The sequence below is a fragment of the Salvelinus namaycush genome, chromosome 28 (genome assembly GCF_016432855.1).
Source record: "Salvelinus namaycush isolate Seneca chromosome 28, SaNama_1.0, whole genome shotgun sequence".
In the NCBI taxonomy this organism is placed as follows: Eukaryota; Metazoa; Chordata; class Actinopteri; order Salmoniformes; family Salmonidae; genus Salvelinus; species Salvelinus namaycush.
Window position 1 is genome coordinate 31556336 of NC_052334.1, and position 20729 is coordinate 31577064.

General features: G+C 44.7%; 1 protein-coding gene across 1 annotated transcript in view; it reads left to right on the plus strand.

The window, feature by feature from the left end:
- Window positions 1-20729, plus strand: part of LOC120023325 (AT-rich interactive domain-containing protein 1B-like) — a 215623-nt gene that overhangs the window by 65715 nt on the left and 129179 nt on the right. The gene's annotated exons all lie outside the window — the stretch shown is intronic.

Here is a 20729-nt window from a genome sequence, read left to right on the forward strand (position 1 = left end):
TCTCTCGCCTTTCTCTCGTTCTCTCTCTTTTAACCGTCTCCCTCTTTACGGAAGTGTAACCCTCTGCTGTCTCTGTCTGTCACATGCTGCCTGTTTTACCTCTCTCTCTCTCTTTCATCCTCCTTTCTTTCTCTCTGATCCAATACTTCACTGCCATTCCCTAGCTCTCTCAACATCGTCCCTCTCTTTCTCTCTCTTTAAGCATTCCCCCTCTCCCTCCCTCTCCTCTCGATGTCTCTGAACCTCAATCATGAAAGTTTTTTTTTGTAAATGAGAGATTGCGTTGATGTGTCAGTGTGTTCCCAGAGCGTCTCAGCTCAGCCTTCACTACACTACCATGCACATCACATCAGTTCACATTATGTTGCTTTAATCCCAGCATCGCCTCAGAGCAATTTCTGGACTATTTCCAACCATAGAAACAGATAGACTAGATGTTAATCTGCAGGGATGTTTGGCAGGTGTATTTTGTTTCTAGAACGCCCATGCGTTGGTTTTCTCTTTGTGTGTGTGTGTGTGTGTGTGTGTGTGTGTGTGTGTGTGTGTGTGTGTGTGTGTGTGTGTGTGTGTGTGTGTGTGTAATTGTCAGGAAGCAGCCAGAACTGTTTTCTTTCACCTGTCTGATGTTGGGTCGGAAGCTCCTGTCATCTCCCCACTGGGGGAACCGAGGGTCGGGGAACTCTATTATGACTGTGATATGTGGTTGTCCCACCCAGGTCTCTTTAGATGAATGCACTAACTGCAAGTCACTCTGGATAAGAGCGTCTGCTAAATGACTCAAATGGAAATGGTAATGGAACTGTCCTGTTATTGTTTCTGATTGTGCTGGAATGTGGTGTGTGTGTGTGTGTGTGTGTGTGTGTGTGTGTGTGTGTGTGTGTGTGTGTGTGTGTGTGTGTGTGTGTGTGTGTGTGTGTGTGTGTGTGTGTGTGTGTGTGTGTGTGTGTGTGTGTGTGTGTGTGTGTGTGTGTGTGTGTGTGTGTGTGTGTCTGCATCTATTCAAGCCTGGACACTTATTCACTTTTAGCTTCACTTTTAGCTTGACTTTTAGCAGTGGTGTTGGGTTGATCTCTAGCTTGTGAGAGCAGCTTCCAGCCCTGACACCTGAGGCTGTGCTCCAGTGAAGCCTGTTCCTCTAGTCTAGTCTGAGCTTTCACACGCTGCCTACTGTAGCCTTGCCGTTCCAGTCAGTACATGTTGCCCTGCTCTCTCCTCTCCTCCCCTGACAGCCAGTCAAGCAGTCAGCCTGCTCTGTTCTGTTTCCGTGACAGGGAGTGGAGGGGGAACCATGTGGAAAGAGTGGGAGAGAGAAGGGGGGGCAGGGAGAAGTGAGGCAAAATGGATTTTGAATCACAAGTTGTATGAAATGTGTAGGTTTTAGGTGTAAAGTTTTTTTCAAATCCTAGATAATGTGAGTAACACACAACTCCGACCTTCCACATTCCACACATACATGGTGGTGTGATGCTCCAACTGCGGTGGTCTCAGCCAGACTTTCATGAAACAAAAGAGAAAAATAGAATGACCACTCTCCCTCCCTCCTCCTCTCCTCTGTTTTTCCCACTGCTGCCTGGGCCATGATTGACAGGGCGCAGCTGGGGAGGCCGATACCCCCGCTCCTTAAACACACACTTCACACGCACACACACACACTCCAACTCAGTCTGTGTGTGTGTGTGTGGCACCAGTCCTCCCACCCATGGTGTGTGTATGTGTGTGAGAGGAACATGCCATGCATGCTCCTTATGTTCTCCCCGTGTTCTCTTCAGAGCTGTAATGTCACAGAGGGGTTAGGGCTCTGCACTGTGGCCCACTCAACCCCAGTGCATGCTGGGAAGGGAGGTAAAGGGAGTGAGTGAGGAAGGGACAGAGAGGGAGGGGGAGAGAGGCTCAGAGACGGGGGGGACTAGTGCATCATACTGTATCCAGCTACCCAGTTAAACTGCTACCTACTCTTAGTCTACTGTGAAATACTGTACAAGGGTTAGAAGAGAAACACTGTTGTTTGTGTATTACACACACAGTATTTTCCTATGATCAATATTCTGTCAAGTGCATTTTGCTGAACTCATGCAGACATATTTTCTATGTTTTGTGCACACACACAAAACATGTGTTTTGCACACTTTGTACCCAAGTCTTGCTCCAGGCCAGACATGTGAACCTGGCTTTACTTAAAAGGCACCCTGGCTGACTTGCTTCTGAAGGGTTACTCTTGAGCTTGTTTAGCAGCGTTTAGCTTGGCGTCAGTCCCTCTACATCAATGATTCATTGGGAAGCAGACTCATGTCCTGGCTCTGTATAGAGTAGGATAGCAGGCATGACCAGAGGCTGTAGCAATTCTCACAAAATAGGATCCGTTATGAAAGGGACTCTCTAGTTGGAGTCTGTGTGGGATTAGCTGCTGTGGGTCTTTTAGAAGTATGCTGTTCTTCTAGAAACTCAAGCATCAGTTGTCGGGTGACTGGTTTCCACTGTGTGGAAGCTCAGCCCAACTCACAAACCAACATAGTTCCATAGAAACTGTGCAGGTGCTGTTGGGCTGTGTGTGTGTGTGTGTGTGTCAGGGTTTCCTTTAGGAACATGTGGCGCAGTTGACCGGACACATATGCATTGGGTGGGTAACCTGATTAGGGCGTCCACCCACGGCGCTCAGAATGACTTAAATCACATTTAAATTACGGTAATTCATAGTAACAGAACATGCAAGTTGAGGATGCAACTATGTGCAGTCTTTCTTACCAAATCCGGTTGTTCACTTTGAAGACTTTAGAACAACTGTCCACATGTACTTTTCCTCAGCCAACAAGATGAGTAATGAACAGCAACATCACTAGCCTATGTCAATGCACTATCCTCATAGTAGAAAAGTTGACCTGTTATATTGGTCAGCGTGTCGAGAAATAAACAGCCTGTTCCAAACAGACTCTGGGACAGTTGTGGGACGATAAATCCCAAATGTATACATCCGGTAGGCCTAGGCAAAAACAGATATATATATATTAAGCAAGGTGTCTGAAGCAACAGCTTTAGCTTAACGTTCAGCTTAAACTGTTGATAAACTAGTATTATTTCACATTATACGCGCAGCAATGCATACAAGACAGTAGGCTACACGCAAATGTTCGTTCCATAATACAATGAATGGGAAAACACTATTGTCGAAGTGCACCGAACATGCGAGCGGTTTCATGTGACAGAGATGAAAATATCCGTTAGAAATGTAGAAAGAGGGGAGATGTAATATGCAACAACTAGCATGGGTTGCTAGTATGACTAGGATTTGTGCCTTTTGGCTACTGGACAACGAAAGAAAGTTTATATAAAAGAATTTCCTCCACGGATATCGTCTGAATTTGGCTAGGCTACTTTGAAGCAAGGTAAGACATTCATAATATGTAGTAAAACGTTCAGGTTTCAAACAATTAAGTATACTGCCTCCAGCTCAATGCAAAGTGGTGTGTGACACGCTGACGAAGTCTGCCTTGTGTTGCCTATGCATTTGCTGTTCGAGATGCTGTAGCTCTTACACTGTCTGACAGATTTTCCGCTCAAAGGCCTTACGGCCAATCTGTATAGGCCTGACGTTCTATCTGCTGCATGTGTGATAAATAAGATATGTAAAGAATATACTGTACACACTCGCCAATTTAATTCCATGAAATTATGCAAATTAATCTATAGACTGATAAGCATGACCAGTCAAATGTATTTCCATCGACTGGTATTTCCGACAATGAGTAGGCTAAAAAGCATAATTTTACAATGGGAATTTTTATTTTACTCCTGGACAATTTTTATTTATCGGCTTTTCGAAAAAAAAATTTACCGCCAAAAGCAGATAAACCCTGGTGTTTGTGTGCGTGTGTAAGTTAATTAAGTGTGTGTGTGTGTGTGCAACAAGATAGCACAGTTTCCCTTCAAAATTCGACGTATTATGGGTGAACTCTATTTCCCACGAATTAATTCTGCGTGGTTATAGGGATAATTCCGCGTAGTTACTGGGTTAAAACAGAAACAACTCAAAGGGTTAAGTTTAGGTATTCATTCTGAGTGGATAAGGTTAGGGTCATGGTTTGGGAAAGGCTTAAAATAAAAGAATTCTAAACGATGCGCTATTACCATCAAGTATCATCAAGTATTCTCACGGCTTGCTGGAGCATTGTGAACTGTGGTGGCGAAGGGGTCTAAGCAGCACGCTCTGGCTCTGAGCAGCACCAGCTCAGTGCTGGGCACTCGTTTAAAAAATGTTGCTGAAGGCATATATCAACATTCAGGGGACCTTTTTGGAAATCACTGTATATTTCTAGTGATCATTCTGGTGTGTGTGTGTGTGTGTGTGTGTGTGTGTGTGTGTGTGTGTGGTGTGTGGTGTGTGGTGTGTGGTGTGTGTGTGTGTGTGTGTGTGTGTGTGTGTGTGTGTGTGTGTGTGTGTGTGTGTGTGTGTGTGTGTGTGTGCAGCAGAGCATCAGTCCAGGTCAGGGGTGAGCCTGTTCATCTGTGGAGGAAGACTGTAAACTCAGGACCTATCCCCTTCCCTTCGCTCCACTGAACCCTAACACAGGACACACACACACTATATATATTTAATTTCTTCAGAGTGAGGCAAGACGGAAACAGAGAGGGATGAACCTGGTTAAGCAAACACAGCTCAGCTCTACTGGCGCCTCTATACTACCCCTCACACCAGAGGAGAGGGGAGAGGAGGAGAGTGAGACGAGGAGACTGGACTGTAGCACCCACTCCGATCAAGGGGAACAGTTTAAGGCCAACTTGAGAGAGCGAGAGGGAGAGCTGTAACTACTACCCAGAACAGACATACAGTGCCTTGCAAAAGTTTTCACCCCCTTGGCGTTTTTCCTATTTTGTTGCATTACAACCTGTAATTTAAATATATTTTTATTTGGATTTCATGTAATGGACATACACAAAATAGTTCAAATTGGTGAAGTGAAATAAAATTAAAATATTGTTTCAAAAAATTCAAAAAAATGTAAAACTGAAAAATGGTGCGTGCATATGTATTCACCCCCTTTGCTATGAAGCCCCTAAATAAGATTTGGTGCAACCAATTACCTTCCGAAGTCACATAATTAGTTAAATAAAGTCCACCTGTGTGCAATCTAAGTGTCACATGATCTCAGTATATACACCTGTTCTGAATGGCCCCAGAGTCTGCAACACCGCTAAGCAAGTGGCACCATGAAGACCAAGGAGCTCTCCAAACAGGTCAGGGACAAAGTTGTGGAGAAGTACAGATCAGGGTTGGGTTATAAAAAAATATCAGAAACTTTGAACATCCCATGTAGCAGCATTAAATCCATTATTAAAGAATGGAAAGAATATGGCGCCACAACAAACCTGCCAAGAGAGGGCCGCCCACCAAAACTCACAGACCAGGCAAGGAGGGCATTAATCAGAGAGGCAACAAAGAGACCAAAGATAACCCTGAAGGAGCTGCAAAGCTCCACAGCGGAGATTGGAGTATCTGTCCATAGGACCACTTTAAGCCGTACACGCCACAGAGCTGGGCTTTACGGAAGAGTGGCCAGAAAAAAGCCATTGCTTAAAGAAAAAAATAAGCAAACACGTTTGGTGTTCTCCAAAAGGCATGGAAGAAGGTACTCTGGTCAGATAAGACTAAAATTGAGCTTTTTGGCCATCAAGGAAAACGCTATGTCTGGGGCAAACCCAACACCTCTCATCACCCCGAGAACACTTTCCCACAGTCAAGCATGGTAGTGGCAGCATCATGCTGTTGGGATGTTTTTCATCAGCAGGGACTGGGAAACTGGTCAGAATTGAAGGAATGATGGATGGCGCTAAATACATGGAAATTCTTGAGGGAAACCTGTTTCACTCTTCCAGAGATTTGAGACTGTGACGGAGGTTCACCTTCCAGCAGGACAATGACCCTAAGCATACTGCTCAAGCAACACTCGAGTGGTTTAAGGGGAAATATTTACATGTCTTGGAATGGCCTAGTCAAAGCCCAGACCTCAATCCAATTGAGAATCTGTGTTATGACTTAAAGATTGCTGTACACCAGCGGAACCCATGCAACTTGAAGGAGCTGGAGCAGTTTTGCTTTGAAGAATGTGCAAAAATCTCAGTGGCTAGATGTGCCAAGCTTATAGAGACATACCCCAAGAGATTTGCAGCTGTAATTGCTGCAAAAGGTGCCTCTACAAAGTATTGACTTTGGGGGGTGAATAGTTATGCACGCTCAAGTTTTCAGTTTTTTTGTCTTATTTCTAGGTCTGTTTCACAATGAAAAATAATTTGCATCTTCAAAGTGGTAGGCATGTTGTGTAAATCAAATGATACAAACCCCCTCAAAATCCATTTTAATTCCAGGTTGTAAGGCAACAAAAACAGAAAATTGGTGTAAAACCCGTACAAACTGTATTTATAATTATTTGACAATATTTTAAGTTGACAGTAATTCTATTTCACAATTTCTGATATATCACATACCTTTTATGATTATGCCTCTACTGCCATTCATTCCAATTAGACGGGTTGGGATTTCTCCCTGACCAATATGGCTGCCATTTTCACCCCATTCTGTAACTTTGAGGGTTTATATACTGTATCCGCTCTAGAAATTGAATAGGATCTCTATGGCAGAGACATTCAATCCCCTCCTGGATCAAGATCCCTGTTGCATAAATTGTTGTGTGCGTATAAAATTATATATATATAAAATTATATATATATATATATACACAAAGTATATACAGTTGAAGTCGGAAGAATACATACACCTTAGCCAAATACATTTAAACTCAGTTTTTCACAATTCCTGACATTTAATCCTAGTAAAAATTCCCTGTCGTAGGTCAGTTAGGGTCATCACTTTATTTTAGGAATGTGAAATGTCAGAATAATAGTAGAGAGAATGATTTATTTAAGCCTTTATTTATTTCATCACATTCCCAGTAGGTCAGAAGTTTACATACAATCATATAAGTACTTGGTAGCATTGCCTTTAAATTATTTAACATGGGTCAAACGCTTCGGGAAGCCTTCCACAAGCTTCCCACAATACGTTGGGTGAATTTTGTCCCATTCCTCCTGACAGAGCTGGTGTAACTGAGTCAGGTTTGTAGGCCTCCTTGCTCACACACGCTTTTTCAGTTCTGCACACACATTTTCTATAGGATTGAGATCAGAGCTTTGTGATGGCCACTCCAATACCTTGACTTTGTTGTTCTTAAGCCATTTTCCCACAACTTTGGAAGTATGCTTGGGGTCATTGTCCATTTAGAAGACCCATTTGCGACCAAGCTTTAACTTCCTGACAGATGTCTTGAGATGTTGCTTCAATATATCCACATAATTTTCTTTACTCATGATGCCATATATTTTGTGAAGTGCACCAGTCCCTCCTGCAGCAAAGCACCCCCACAACATGATGCTGCCACCCCCGTGCTTCACGGTTGGGATGGTATTCTTCAGCTTGCAAGCGTCATGTTTTTTCCTCAACGATGGTCATTATGGCCAAACAGTTCTATTTTTGTTTCATCAGACAAGAGGACATTTCTCCAAAAAGTACAATCTTTGTCCCCATGTGCAGTTGCAAACCGTAGTGACGGTTTTGCAGCAGTGGCTTCTTTCTTGCTGAGCGGCCTTTCTGGTTATGTCGATACAGGACTTGTTTTACTGTGGATATAGATACTTTTGTACCTGTTTCCTCCAGCATCTTCACAAGTCCTTTGCTGTTGTTCTGGGATTGATTTGCACTTTTCGCACCAAAGTACGTTCTTCTCTAGGAGACAGAATGCGTCTCCTTCCTGAGTGGTATGACGACTGTGTGGTCCCATGGTGTGTATACTTGCGTACTATTGTTTGTACAGATGAACGTGGTACCTTCAGGAGTTTGGAAATTGCTCCCAAGGATGAACCAGACTTGTGAAGGTCTACAAATTTTTTTCTGAGGTCTTGGCTGATTTCTTTAGATTTTCCCATGATGTCAAGCAAAGAGGCACTGAGTTTGAAGGGAGGCCTTGAAATACATCCACAGGTACACCTCCAATTGACTCTTATGATGTCACTTAGCCTATCAGAAGCCATGCCATTATTTTCTGGAATTTTCCAAGCTGTTTAAAGGCACAGTCAACTTAGTGTATGTAAACTTCTGACCCAATGGAATTGTGATACAGTGAATTCTAAGTGAAATAATCTGTTTGTAAACAATTGTTGGAAAAATTACTTGTGTCATGCACAAAGTAGATGTCCTAACCGACTTGCAAAAACTATAGTTTGTTAACAAGAAATTTGTGGAGTGGTTGAAAAACAAGTTTTAATGACTCCAACCTAAGTGTTTGTAAACAGTGTTTGTAAACAGACTTCAACTGTACATTTTTTGAAATAGCACCCCGTGTGTGCACTTTGGGTAATAACATATGCACCAGTATGGTACAGAGACGGTATGATCACCTGGATACTGCCCAACGTACGTGCATGTGTGTGAATGTCAGAGTGGGGCTGGTGTAAAACTAACGCCTTGTTAACTGGAGGTGACATGAAAGAAGAGAACGGATAGAGAACAACACACACACACACACACACACACACACACACACACACACACACACACACACACACACACACACACACACACACACACACACACACACACACACACACACACACACACACACACACACACACACACAGAGAACAAGTGAAAAAGCAATCCCCTTCCAGCTGGTATGGCAGCAGTGTATGTATTTCACTAGAGTACAGGGACATACTAGCACTACTGGCTTGGGTAATAGGCTATGTTCGCAGTTCTTGCCTTTGTCTGTGTGGGGAATCCCAGATGGGATGGCTGGGTGTGGGGTGGAGTCAGTTGTCTATGTGAGAGAGGTAGAGGAAGATAGAGATAGTACCCTTATCTCCTCTACCTCGCTCCCCCTCTCTCCTGTTTTCTTCAGCAGGGAATAGCAGGCTATGTCCAGAGGCACCAGTGATATCCTCCCTGGTTGTACTCTAAATACCCTATATATATATAAACCCCCAGTAGAGGTATCAGTGATTCGGTCCACCTCCCCCTAGGAGAGGTACCAGAATGGTTCAGTCCACCTCTCCTCCATTTTCCCAACAGCAGTCTTTCAGTCTACCTCTCTACCATTCTCCCCCCAGGAGTGGTTCAGTCCACCTCTCTACCATTCTCCCCCCAGGAGTGGTTCAGTCCACCTCTCTACCATTCTCCCCCCAGGAGTGGTTCAGTCCACCTCTCTACCATTCTCCCCCCAGGAGTGGTTCAGTCCACCTCTCTACCATTCTCCCCACAGGAGTGGTTCAGTCCACCTCTCTACCATTCTCCCCCCAGGAGTGGTTCAGCCCACTTCTCTACCATTCTCCCCCCAGGAGTGGTTCAGTCCACTTCTCTACCATTCCCCCCCAGGAGTGGTTCAGTCCACCTCGTAACCTTCCTGGATATTTTTATAATTCATCATCAGCTGCCTGCCAGCTAGCGCCCGCATCGAAATATTCTCACCACTCAAACTGGCTGTTGGAAGTCTGAAATTACATCTGTCTTTGAAGTTGGGCACACTGTTAGGGTTGCTATAGCGACGGGGATGGGGAGGGGGACTAGCGACCTCCTCGGGAGGAAGGATATGCATGAGATACACAGTGAATTGTCCTGATGGTATTATTGTGATATTATTACCATCTCATAAGTGCCTATTGTTACTTGTTAGGTTATTAGTGGTTGACAACATTTGTCTTCCCCGGCACGCACACTTCCTGCCTGACATTCTCCATTAGATCCATTAAGCTCTGGATCTGATGCCTTAATGTCTTTCTTGAGACAAAAATACAACTTCTTACCAATGTTGTTTTATTGGTGGTATGCGTAATCACACACACACACACACACACACACACACACACACACACACACACACACACACACACACACACACACACACACACACACACACACACACACACACACACACACACACACACACACACACACACACACACAGACTACCCCACAGTTTGTTTGAGCTCCTAATATTCAATCAATCAATCAAGTTTATTTTATATAGCCCTTCGTACATCAGCTAATATCTCGAAGTGCTGTACAGAAACCCAGCCTAAAACCCCAAACAGCAAGCAATGCAGGTGTAGAAGCACGGTGGCTAGGAAAAGCTCCCTAGAAAGGCCAAAACCTAGGAAGAAACCTAGAGAGGAACCAGGCTATGAGGGGTGGCCAGTCCTCTTCTGGCTGTGCCGGGTGGAGATTATAACAGAACTATGCCAAGATGTTCAAAATGTTCATAAGTGACAAGCATGGTCAAATAATAATCATGAATAATTTTCAGTTGGCTTTTCATAGCCGATCATTAAGAGTTGAAAACAGCAGGTCTGGGACAGGTGGCGGTTCCATAACCGCAGGCAGAACAGTTGAAACTGGAATAGCAGCAAGGCCAGGCGGACTGGGGACAGCAAGGAGTCATCATGCCCGGTAGTCCTGACGTATGGTCCTAGGGCTCAGGTCCTCCGAGAGAGAGAAAGAAAGAGAGAAGGAGAAAATTAGAGAGAGCCAAGATTTTCAAAATGTTCATAAATGACAAGCATGGTCAAATAATAATCAGGAATAAATGTCAGTTGGCTTTTCATAGCCGATCATTAAGAGTTGAAAACAGCAGGTCTGGGACAGGTAGGGGTTCCGTAACCGCAGGCAGAACAGTTGAAACTGGAATAGCAGCAAGGCCAGGCGGACTGGGGACAGCAAGGAGTCATCATGCCCGGTAGTCCTGACGTATGGTCCTAGGGCTCAGGTCCTCCGAGAGAGAGAAAGAAAGAGAGAAGGAGAGAATTTGAGAGAGCCAAGATTTTCAAAATGTTCATAAATGACAAGCATGGTCAAATAATAATCAGGAATAAAAGTCAGTTGGCTTTTCATAGCCGATCATTAAGAGTTGAAAGCAGCAGGTCTGGGACAGGTAGGGGTTCCATAACCGCAGGCAGAGCAGTTGAAACTGGAACAGCAGCAAGGCCAGGTGGACTGGGGACAGCAAGGAGTCATCATGCCTGGTTTGCCGTGACGTATGGTCCTAGGGCTCAGGTTCTCAGAGAGAAAGAAAGAGAGAACGAGAGAATTAGAGAGAGCATACTTAAATTCACACAGGACACTGGATAAGACAGGAGAAGTACTCCAGGTATAACCAACTGACCCTAGCCCCCCGACACATAAACTACTGCAGCATAAATACTGGAGGCTGAGACAGGAGCGGTCAGGAGACACTGTGGCCCCATCCGAAAGATGGGGATACAGGAAGGATATAACCCCACCCACTTTGCCAAAGCACAGCCCCCGCACCACTAGAGGGATATCTTCAACCACCAACTTACAATCCTGAGACAAGGCCGAGTATAGCCCACAAAGATCTCCACCACAGCACAAACCAAGGGGGGGCGCCAACCCAGACAGGAAGATCACGTCAGTAACTCAACCCACTCAAGTGACGCACCCCTCCTAGGGACGGCATGAAAGAGCACCAGTAAGCCAGTGACTCAGCCCCTGTAATAGGGTTAGAGGCAGAGAATCCCAGTGGAGAGAGGGGAACCGGCCAGGCAGAGACAGCAAGGGCGGTTCGTTGCTCCAGAGCCTTTCCGTTCACCTTCACACTCCTGGGCCAGACTACACTCAATCATATGACCTACTGAAGAGATAAGTCTTCAGTAAAGACTTAAAGGTTGAGACCGAGTCTGCGTCTCTCACATGGGTAGGCAGACCGTTCCATAAAAATGGAGATCTATAGGAGAAAGCCCTGCCTCCCGCTGTTTGCTTAGAAATTCTAGGGACAATTAGGAGGCCTGCGTCTTGTGACCGTAGCGTACGTATAGGTATGTACGGCAGGACCAACTCGGAAAGATAGGTAGGAGCAAGCCCATGTAACGCTTTATAGGTAAAGCGTTGAACCTAAGTAAAAGTTTTACTGAACCTTCAGTAAAACCTTGAAATCAGCCCTTGCCTTAACAGGAAGCCAGTGTAGGGAAGCTAGCACTGGAGTAATATGATCAAATTTCTTGGTTCTAGTCAGGATTCTAGCAGCCGTATTTAGCACTAACTGAAGTTTATTTAGTGCTTTATCCGGGTAGCCGGAAAGTAGAGCATTGCAGTAGTCTAACCTAGAAGTAACAAATGCATGGATTAATTTTTCTGCATCATTTTTGGACAGAAAATTTCTGATTTTTGCAATGTTACGTAGATGGAAAAAAGCTGTCCTTGAAACAGTCTTGATATGTTCGTCACTAACAAATGGAATATTCATGTATTTTGCTGTGCTGGTGATGCAAGGGGGCTGTGGGTGAGAAAGAGGCAGGGTTGTGGCGAAGGGGTGGAGGATGAGAGCAAAGCCTAATCTAAGACCTAGTACTCTATGGCTTTTGATGGAGAGAGAAAGAGCGAGAAGGGGAAAACATTTAATGGAAAAGCTCGACCAAATTTGTTTCGCCGCAATTTGTATGTTCCCTGCCTGTAAGGAATCATACGAGCATGAGACAGAGAGAGGGAAAGAGTGAAAGAGCGAGGGATGTGCTAGAGGTGGTGAGGGGAGGAGAGGAGAGAGGCTGGGGGGGTGAAAATAATGTTCCATTAATGCAGAGCGGAGCATGTGAAAGTCCCGGCGCCAATCTGCATTTCCCCAAAGTCTCAGCGTTATACATTTTTCATGAACAGTGAGCGGGAATTAGCGACGGATTGCTGCTGCATCTCGCTCCTCGTGGTCTGAGGCTATGGAGAGAGGAGAGAGAGGGGGAGAGCGACAGAAGGGGGGGTTAGAGAGAGCGAGGAAGGGGGTATAGAAAGAGTAAGAGGGACAGCAAGAATGAAGTAGAAGAGGGAGAAAAGAGAGAGGGATGAAGGGAGAGATGCCCTTATGGGTGGCTGGTGCAGCTCCATTGTACCAGCAGGGTAATCAGGTTGCTCTCTCTCTCTCTCTCTCTCTCTCTCTCTCTCTCTCTCTCTCTCTCTCTCTCTCTCTCTCTCTCTCTCTCTCTCTCTCTCTCTCTCTCTCTCTCTCTCTCTCTCTCTCTCTCTCTCTCTCTCTCTCTCTCTCTCTCTCTCTCTCTCTCTCTCTCTCTCTCTCTCTCTCTCTCTCTCTCTCTCGTTGATTGAAATGTTAGTATTCTTTGTGTACTAAGGGCTACTTAGAGTCCAGGCCTGTGCTGCTGGCTGCCTATACAGGGTGCTAAGGATTGGAGGTGAGAAGGTATGGATCTAGGTCTAGGGGCTATAGGGGCTATACACGTATTGCAGGGGTGTAGGAGAGATGTTTTGGTAGTTTGACCTCTAGCCCCTTCCCAACAGAGCCCCCTAGTGGCTGTGCAGCTGCAGCCCCTGTCAATTTCCAGGCAGTGCATTGTGGGAGTTTGACTGCAGCTCACCAGATAGAAACACAATTAGAGGGGTTCTCTCTCTCAGACAGCACACTCAAGACTGGGTTGTTGCAGGGGAAAGTGACTGGGAATGTTTTTGGATCTGTGTCGAGGGGAGCATCAAGGAGTGCTGAACACACACACTCAAACACCCAGATTTGGACTGCTTGATGCTTTTCTCACAGTTGACTTCACACAGCAACATTACAGTACTGGCTCAGTGCCATTTTCTCTGCAGTTTCCCACAATGCTCTCTGTGCAGGAGTTGATTCTGTAACTGTAACATGTCAACACACACTCACTAGCACTGAGCGATTAACCAACATTTGTTCTTTTTCCATTTTTAAACAACTAATTGACTGATGTCGGTTCAATTATTTGAGTTCCGTTTCGTAGTTTTTTTTTCTTTGAGCTCAATGCGCAATTTTGTCAGACAGCACAGGCAGCAGCTCTATAAAGACGATTACTTGGAATTAAATAATAGTCATCAAATAAAACAAATGTAGTTTACACAACAACGGAAATATTTTATTAAAGTAAAGTAATGATGGTTAATAAGTGATAAGCAGTAATGGGCAGTCACGACCATCATGGGACTTTTATTAATAGTTTTATTCTGTGTTGTTACAGCATTCACCCCACATAATGCATAGTGCATTTAATGTTCATTTGTTTTTATCTAAACTGAAATCGAAAAGACGGTGATCATTTAAAAAAGAATCTATCCGAACCCAAACTGACCTTTAAAAAACGCTAATCGCTCAGCACTAAACCACACACACCACCGGCAGCGTTAATGCATAGTCTCACTGCTGCTCCCATCAAAGTGTGCAACAATAAATCATATGGTGAACGCTGAAACAATGCAAGCTTCTGAAAACAGCATGTTTACATTTAAGTAGCATTTAATTATCCTCCAACCATGACTGGCGACGCCCGCAGTCTCCGAGGATACACCGCACGCACATCGCAGGCTCACCTTACGGCCTGCTGGGACGGCCACCACACCTGCAAGGCATGTCTCTCTTAAGTACCTCACACACACACACACCTCACATACATACAGGTATATGGAAGGGTGCACTCTATCTGTACGTTGCTTTAGAAAGGACCCACAGTATACTTTTTTTAACTTCATATTCATCATCTCCAGCACCACCTCAACATCAATGTGAAAATGGCGCATTTCTATGACATCATCAACCAATTATTAGGCAATTAGTAGGCAATGCCTACTCATAATTGATTAAAATCACACGATGCACACCGATGATGTCATTGGAAATAGTTATCTTCCTGTATTTTATTTACGACAGAACATAGAACCATTTTCACATATGTTGATGTTGGGGTGGTGCTGGATATGAAATGTTCCTTTAATATAGTCTACTCCTGTGTCCTCACTATCTACTAGTGTCTACAGGACTGACACATTTTTTTCTCTGGTGTTTTTTTTGGACTCGTCTCAGTCTCTGTGTAGATAATGTGTGAAATGATGTCTGTAAAGAGCCCAATTAAAGCCGACTTATCTGCTGTCACCACGACACACACTGACACGGAGGGGGACAGGGACTGTCACCAGCAGCATGGAGTGTGCGACTCAGAGCTGTTCCTTCGCAGCCTCTCCTGACCTTCGGAGTGTGACCGTATCCAGCCAGCTCTGGTTAGGCAGCCACCCAAGCATAGGATTCTGGCCATGTCCTGGCTTCTCTCTTCTCGCCTTGTCTCCTCTCCCCCTTACCCCTCCCCTCCCATCCCCTCTGACCCCAATATCATCCAGACATGGTCTATAGGGGAAGAATGGGTCTGTTATTATGGCTCCTGTCCATCTGTCTATAAACCCTCTCAAACACTGCCTTATGGCTGGGTGCTGATTGACGTGGAGATGTGGTGGATGTGGTGTAGTCTCACCAGCACCACACACACACACACACACACAGGCACACACACACACCACCGGCAGTATGATCATGTTTTCATACTGTTTTACCCACTTTATATGTATATACTGTATCCTAGTCATGGCTCTTCCTATATGCCTATTGCTGTACATACCTTTTCTATTAATATTCTGTCCATGCTGTCTCTACACACCAGTATATGTACATATACAGTACCAGTCAAAAGTTTGGACACACCTACTCATTCAAAGGTTTTTCTTTATTTTTACTATTTTCTTCATTGTAGAATAATAGTGAAGACATCTAAACTATGAAATTACAGATATGGAATCATGTAGTAACCAAAAAAGTGTTAAACAAATCAAAATATATTTTAGATTTTAGATTCTTCAAAGCAGCCACCGTTTGCCTTGATGACAGCTTTGCACACTCTTGGCATTCTCTCAACCAGCTTCACCTGGAATGCTTTTCCAAAAGTCTTGAAGGAGTTCCCACATATGTTGAACATTTGTTGTGTATAAAATGAGCTCTAAAAGTATTGGGACAGTGACACTTTTTGTTCTTGTTTTGGCTCTGTAATCCAGTTCTTTGGATTTGAAATGGTACATTGACTGAGGTTAAAGTGCAGACTGCTTTAATTTGAGGGCATCTTCATCCATGTCAGATGAACCGTTTAGAAATTACAGCACTGTTTGTATATAGTCCCCCAATTTTAGGGGGCCAAAAGTATAGGGTTAAATTCACTTATGTGTATTTAAGTAGTCAAAAATGTCATATTTGATCCCATATTCCTAGCATGCAATGACTACATCAAGTTTGTTTCGGATTACAGTGCATTCGGAAAGTATTCAGACCCCTTGACTTTTCCCCCTTTTGTTATGTTACAACCTTAATCTAAAATGAATTAAATAAAACATTTTCCTCACCAATCTACACACAATACCCTATAATGACAAAGTAAAAACATGTTTTAAAAATGTTTGCCAATGTATTAAAAATACAAACAGAAACACCGTATTTACGTAAGTATTCAGGCCCTTTGCTATGAGACAAATTGAAATCGAAATTGAGCTCAGGTGGATCTTGTTTCTATTGATCATCCTTGAGATGTTTCAACAACTTAATTGGAGTCCACCTGGGGTAAATTCAATTGATTGGACAGGATTTGGAAAGGCACACACCTGTCTATATAAGGTCCCACAGTTGACAGTGCATGTCAGAGCAAAAACTAAGCCATGAGGTCAAAGGAATTGTCCGTAGATCTCCGAGACATGATTGTGTTGAGGCACAGATCTGGGGAAGGGTAACAAAACATTTATGCATTATTGAAGGTCCCCAAGAACACTTTGGCCTCCATCATTCTTAAATGGAAGAAGTTTGGAACCACCAAGACTCTTCCTAGAGCTGGCCGCCCGGCCAAACTGACCATTCAGGGGAGAAGGGCCTTGGTCAGGGAGGTGACCAAGAATCCGATGGTTCCTCTGTGGAGATCGGAGAACCTTCCAGAAGGACAACCATTTCTGCTGCACTCCACCGATCAGGCCTTTATGGTAGAGTGGCCAGATGGAAGCCACTCCTCAGTAAAAGATACATGACAGCCCGCTTGGAATTTGCCAAAAGGCACTTAAAGACTCTCAGACCACAAGATTCTCTGGTCTGATGAAACCAACTCTTTGGGCTGAATGCCAAGCGTCACACTTGGAGGAAACCTGCATCCATTTTTCAGCGGTAGGGACTGGGAGACTAGTCAGGATCGAGGGAAAGATGAACGGAGCAAAGTACAGAGAGATCCTTGATGAAAACCTGCTCCAGAGCACTCAGGACCTCAGACTGGGGCAAAGGTTCACCTTCCAACAGGACAACGACCCTAAGCACATAGCCAAGACAACAAAGGAGTGGCTTCAGGACAAGTCTCTGAATGTCCTTGAGTGGTCCAGCCAGAGACCGGACTTGGACCCGATCAAACATCTCTGGAGAGACCTGAAAATAGCTGTGCAGCGATGCTCCCCATCCAACCTGACAGAGCTTGAGAGGATCTGCAGAGAAGAATGGAAGAAACTCCCCAAATACAGGTGTGCCAAGCTTGTAGCGTCATACCCAAGAAGACTTGTGGCTGTAATCGCTGCCAAAGGTGCTTCAACAAAGTACTGAGTAAAGGGTCTGAATACTTATGTAAATGTGATATTTCAGTTTTGTATTTTTAATACATTTGCAAACATTTATAAAAGCCTGTTTTTGTTTTGTTATTATGGGGTGTTTTGTGTGAGGAGAAAAAATGGTTTAATACATATTTGAATATCGCTGTAACGCAACTAAATGTGGAAAAAGTGTCTGAATTCTTTCCAAATGCACTGCATTTTGTGCCCAATAGAAATGAATGGTAAGTAATTTGTCATATTGGAGTCAAAATGGTGGGGGAATGAGCCGTTCTACCTGATGGAAATCTCCTGTGAGCTCCATGTATCAGCGTAAATCCAGCCGGCCGATACAATTTGATTTGGGCCAGATTACAACTGTTTTGCTGGACGCTATATATAGCAGGCAGCTTTATAGGCAATACATCTGTGTGTGTGTGTGTGTGTGTGTGTGTGTGTGTGTGTGTGTGTGTGTGTGTGTGTGTGTGTGTGTGTGTGTGTGTGTGTGTGGGTGTGTGTGTGTGTGTGTGTGTGTGTGTGTGTGTGTGTGTGTGTGTGTGTGTGTGTGTGTGTGTGTGTGTGAGCAGCCGTTTTATGAGAACGAGAACGTGATCTACCGCTTGCATGTAAATATCAGAATCGGAAGAATTGACGTTCGCGACCATCCCCTATCTGCAAGCGTAGCCAATTCCATTACACCTTATTGATATCTAGATTTAACCAACCAATCAGAATACATACAAATTGAAATGCATAGTGGCAAGTGAAAACATAAGCAACCCTGTTACATTAATACCCATTCAGATTGGTTTAATTGTTTTTGTTTCACTACAAGGCCTGGTTGTGTGTGTGTGTGTGTGTGTGTGTGTGTGTGTGTGTGTGTGTGTGTGTGTGTGTGTGTGTGTGTGTGTGTGTGTGTGTGTGTGTGTGTGTGTGTGTGTGTGTGTGTGTGTGTGCAGCTTCAGCCAGAATGAATGGTGTTAATCCAGTACAACATGGACATAAATCCCATTATATAACAGCCAAGACGCATGGCTCACTGTGTTCCGCTAATGGCAGACACCTCTCTGAAAGAAGGTTGGAGAGGGGGGGAGGCTACAGGAGAGGATTGGAAAGTCAGGAGGAGGACGGGGGGAGTAGAGGAGCAGATGGGGAGGAGGGAAGGTTAGGAAGAGGGAGGGAGGGGAGGTGTTGGTGTGTTTTGGCTCAGGGCCAAGGGTGACACCTGTTGTTCAGAGGCAGAGAGTTCACATAGTTTGATTTGATTGATTAGGATCCCCATTAGCGGACGCCAATGGCGAAAGCCAGGCTTACTGAGGTCCGACACATAACGAAAAAGACATTACAGACAAAAGACTTTACAATTTGAATACAGTTAAAAACATGAACATGTAGTGTGTGTGTGTTTACATCTCTCAGTTACACATACATGTCATACACACAACAAATAGGTCAAATGGGGGAGAGGCGTTGTGCCGAGAGGTGTTGCTTGATTTGTTCTTTTGAAACCAGGTTTGCTGTTCTCTGTTCGTTTCATATTTTAGGGTTTTGAAATTATTCCCAATATATTAGATTGTCTTTAGTCCTCTGGCAGTTTTCACTTTCTGGCCCGAGCTTAATTTTCTATTACCTGTTGCTCTTGCTGTCTGTCCTTCGGTAAAGTGACCGTCTATTCAGTCAGGGGACAGGCCATGGACGAACAACCAATGATGTGTTGTGTTGTTAGCGAGTGAAACGTCCTCTCCCAGGTGACTTTGGGAGGTTAATACCCAGACACAGACTCTGCCTTGCTCTACCATCTCCAGTAGTTTATGCACCACTTCAATCACAGACACTTCTGACTGTCTGAAGAGAGAGGGGGAGAGAGGGAGAGAGAGAGAGAGAGAGAGAGAGGGAGAGAGGGAGAGAGGGAGGGAGGGAGAGAGGGAGGGAGAGAGGGAGAGAGGGAGAGAGGGAGGGAGAGAGGGAGAGAGGGAGGGAGGGAGGGAGGGAGGGAGGGAGGGAGGGAGGGAGGGAGGGAGGGAAAGAACACTGGCCTGGCTTTGATAAACTCTGTGTTCTATACTAGTCTTTCATTTCAGTCTTTTTCTCTGTCTGCTATGCTTTTCTCCTCTGTACTTATTCTGTCTCCTTTCTTTCACTTCCTGTGTTCTTTTTGAGCCCATCTCTTTTTCCTTCCTTCCATCTCAGTCTCTCTCTCTCTTTCTCTCTCTCTTTCTGTCTCTTTCTCTCCCTCCTATGCATTCGGCCAGTGTTATAAGTCGGACTGTGGTAGTTGGGACAAGGTAGTCTGTGCCAGTATAATGCAGCAGCTTTGTTCTCCAGACCGGTAGTGCCACAAATAGGCCCCCCTTTCGCAGTAGCAACAGGTTCTGAGAAGCCTGTATCCATCTGCCATTGATAAAGCCTCTCAACAGCTGAGCACTGTCTCTTTCAACCCCACTTGTGTGTGTCTGTGGGGGGAGGTCTTGTAAATTGGGCAATCTCAAGAACACTCACAGCACAAAAGTTGTTCTTAAACCACTGTTTTAAGGTGTATATTTGAGTATGCTTTAAAATGCCTGTTTATTTTACCCTACACTTGGTTCCTCTCCCCTCCCTCCCTGTGTGGGAGTGTGTGTGTTCCCTGTGTGTTCTCATTGTCTCCTGTACCCTGGGGCTGTGGTTGTTAATCCAATAGAAGAAGGTGAGCTTGTCTCCTCCTCTGACACCTCCCCTCAGTCTTCCTCAATTACATCCAGAGCAGGAAGCACATTTGCATTGTATTACTGCTTTAGCTTGCATCATCACATCTGTCTCCACGACAACCGTACATAGCGCACCCCATGATCACATTTAATCTGCAGGCCCAGTCGTGCTGCACTGCCAAGGGTTGACCTGGTTAACTTTGCATATTTATTTAACGTTATATTTGTTTAATAATGCATAGCGTGAGAGCGGGTGCGACGGTGTCAGTGGGTGTGCAGGGCTCGACGGGAGGCCCAGGCACAGAGACAGCAGGATCCAGGGCTCTCTCAACCCTCCTACCTCCAGCAGAAACCTAGTTACCTCAGTAAATACCAGGCAGGTCAAGCTTGTGTGTGTTTTTATATGAAACGTGTCCGTGTCTGTGTGTATTTTGTCATCTTACTGTGATTCCTTCTCTCCCTCTTTGTGTGTCAGACGGGAGTGTTTTTGTGTTCCCTCTTCAAGGTTGTTTCCTCCTCTCTGCTCCTCTATAGAGCGCTCTTGAAAGCAATTAGAGGAGCAGTAGAGAAAGGCAAAAGGGCTCGGAGTGAAGCTCCACCGC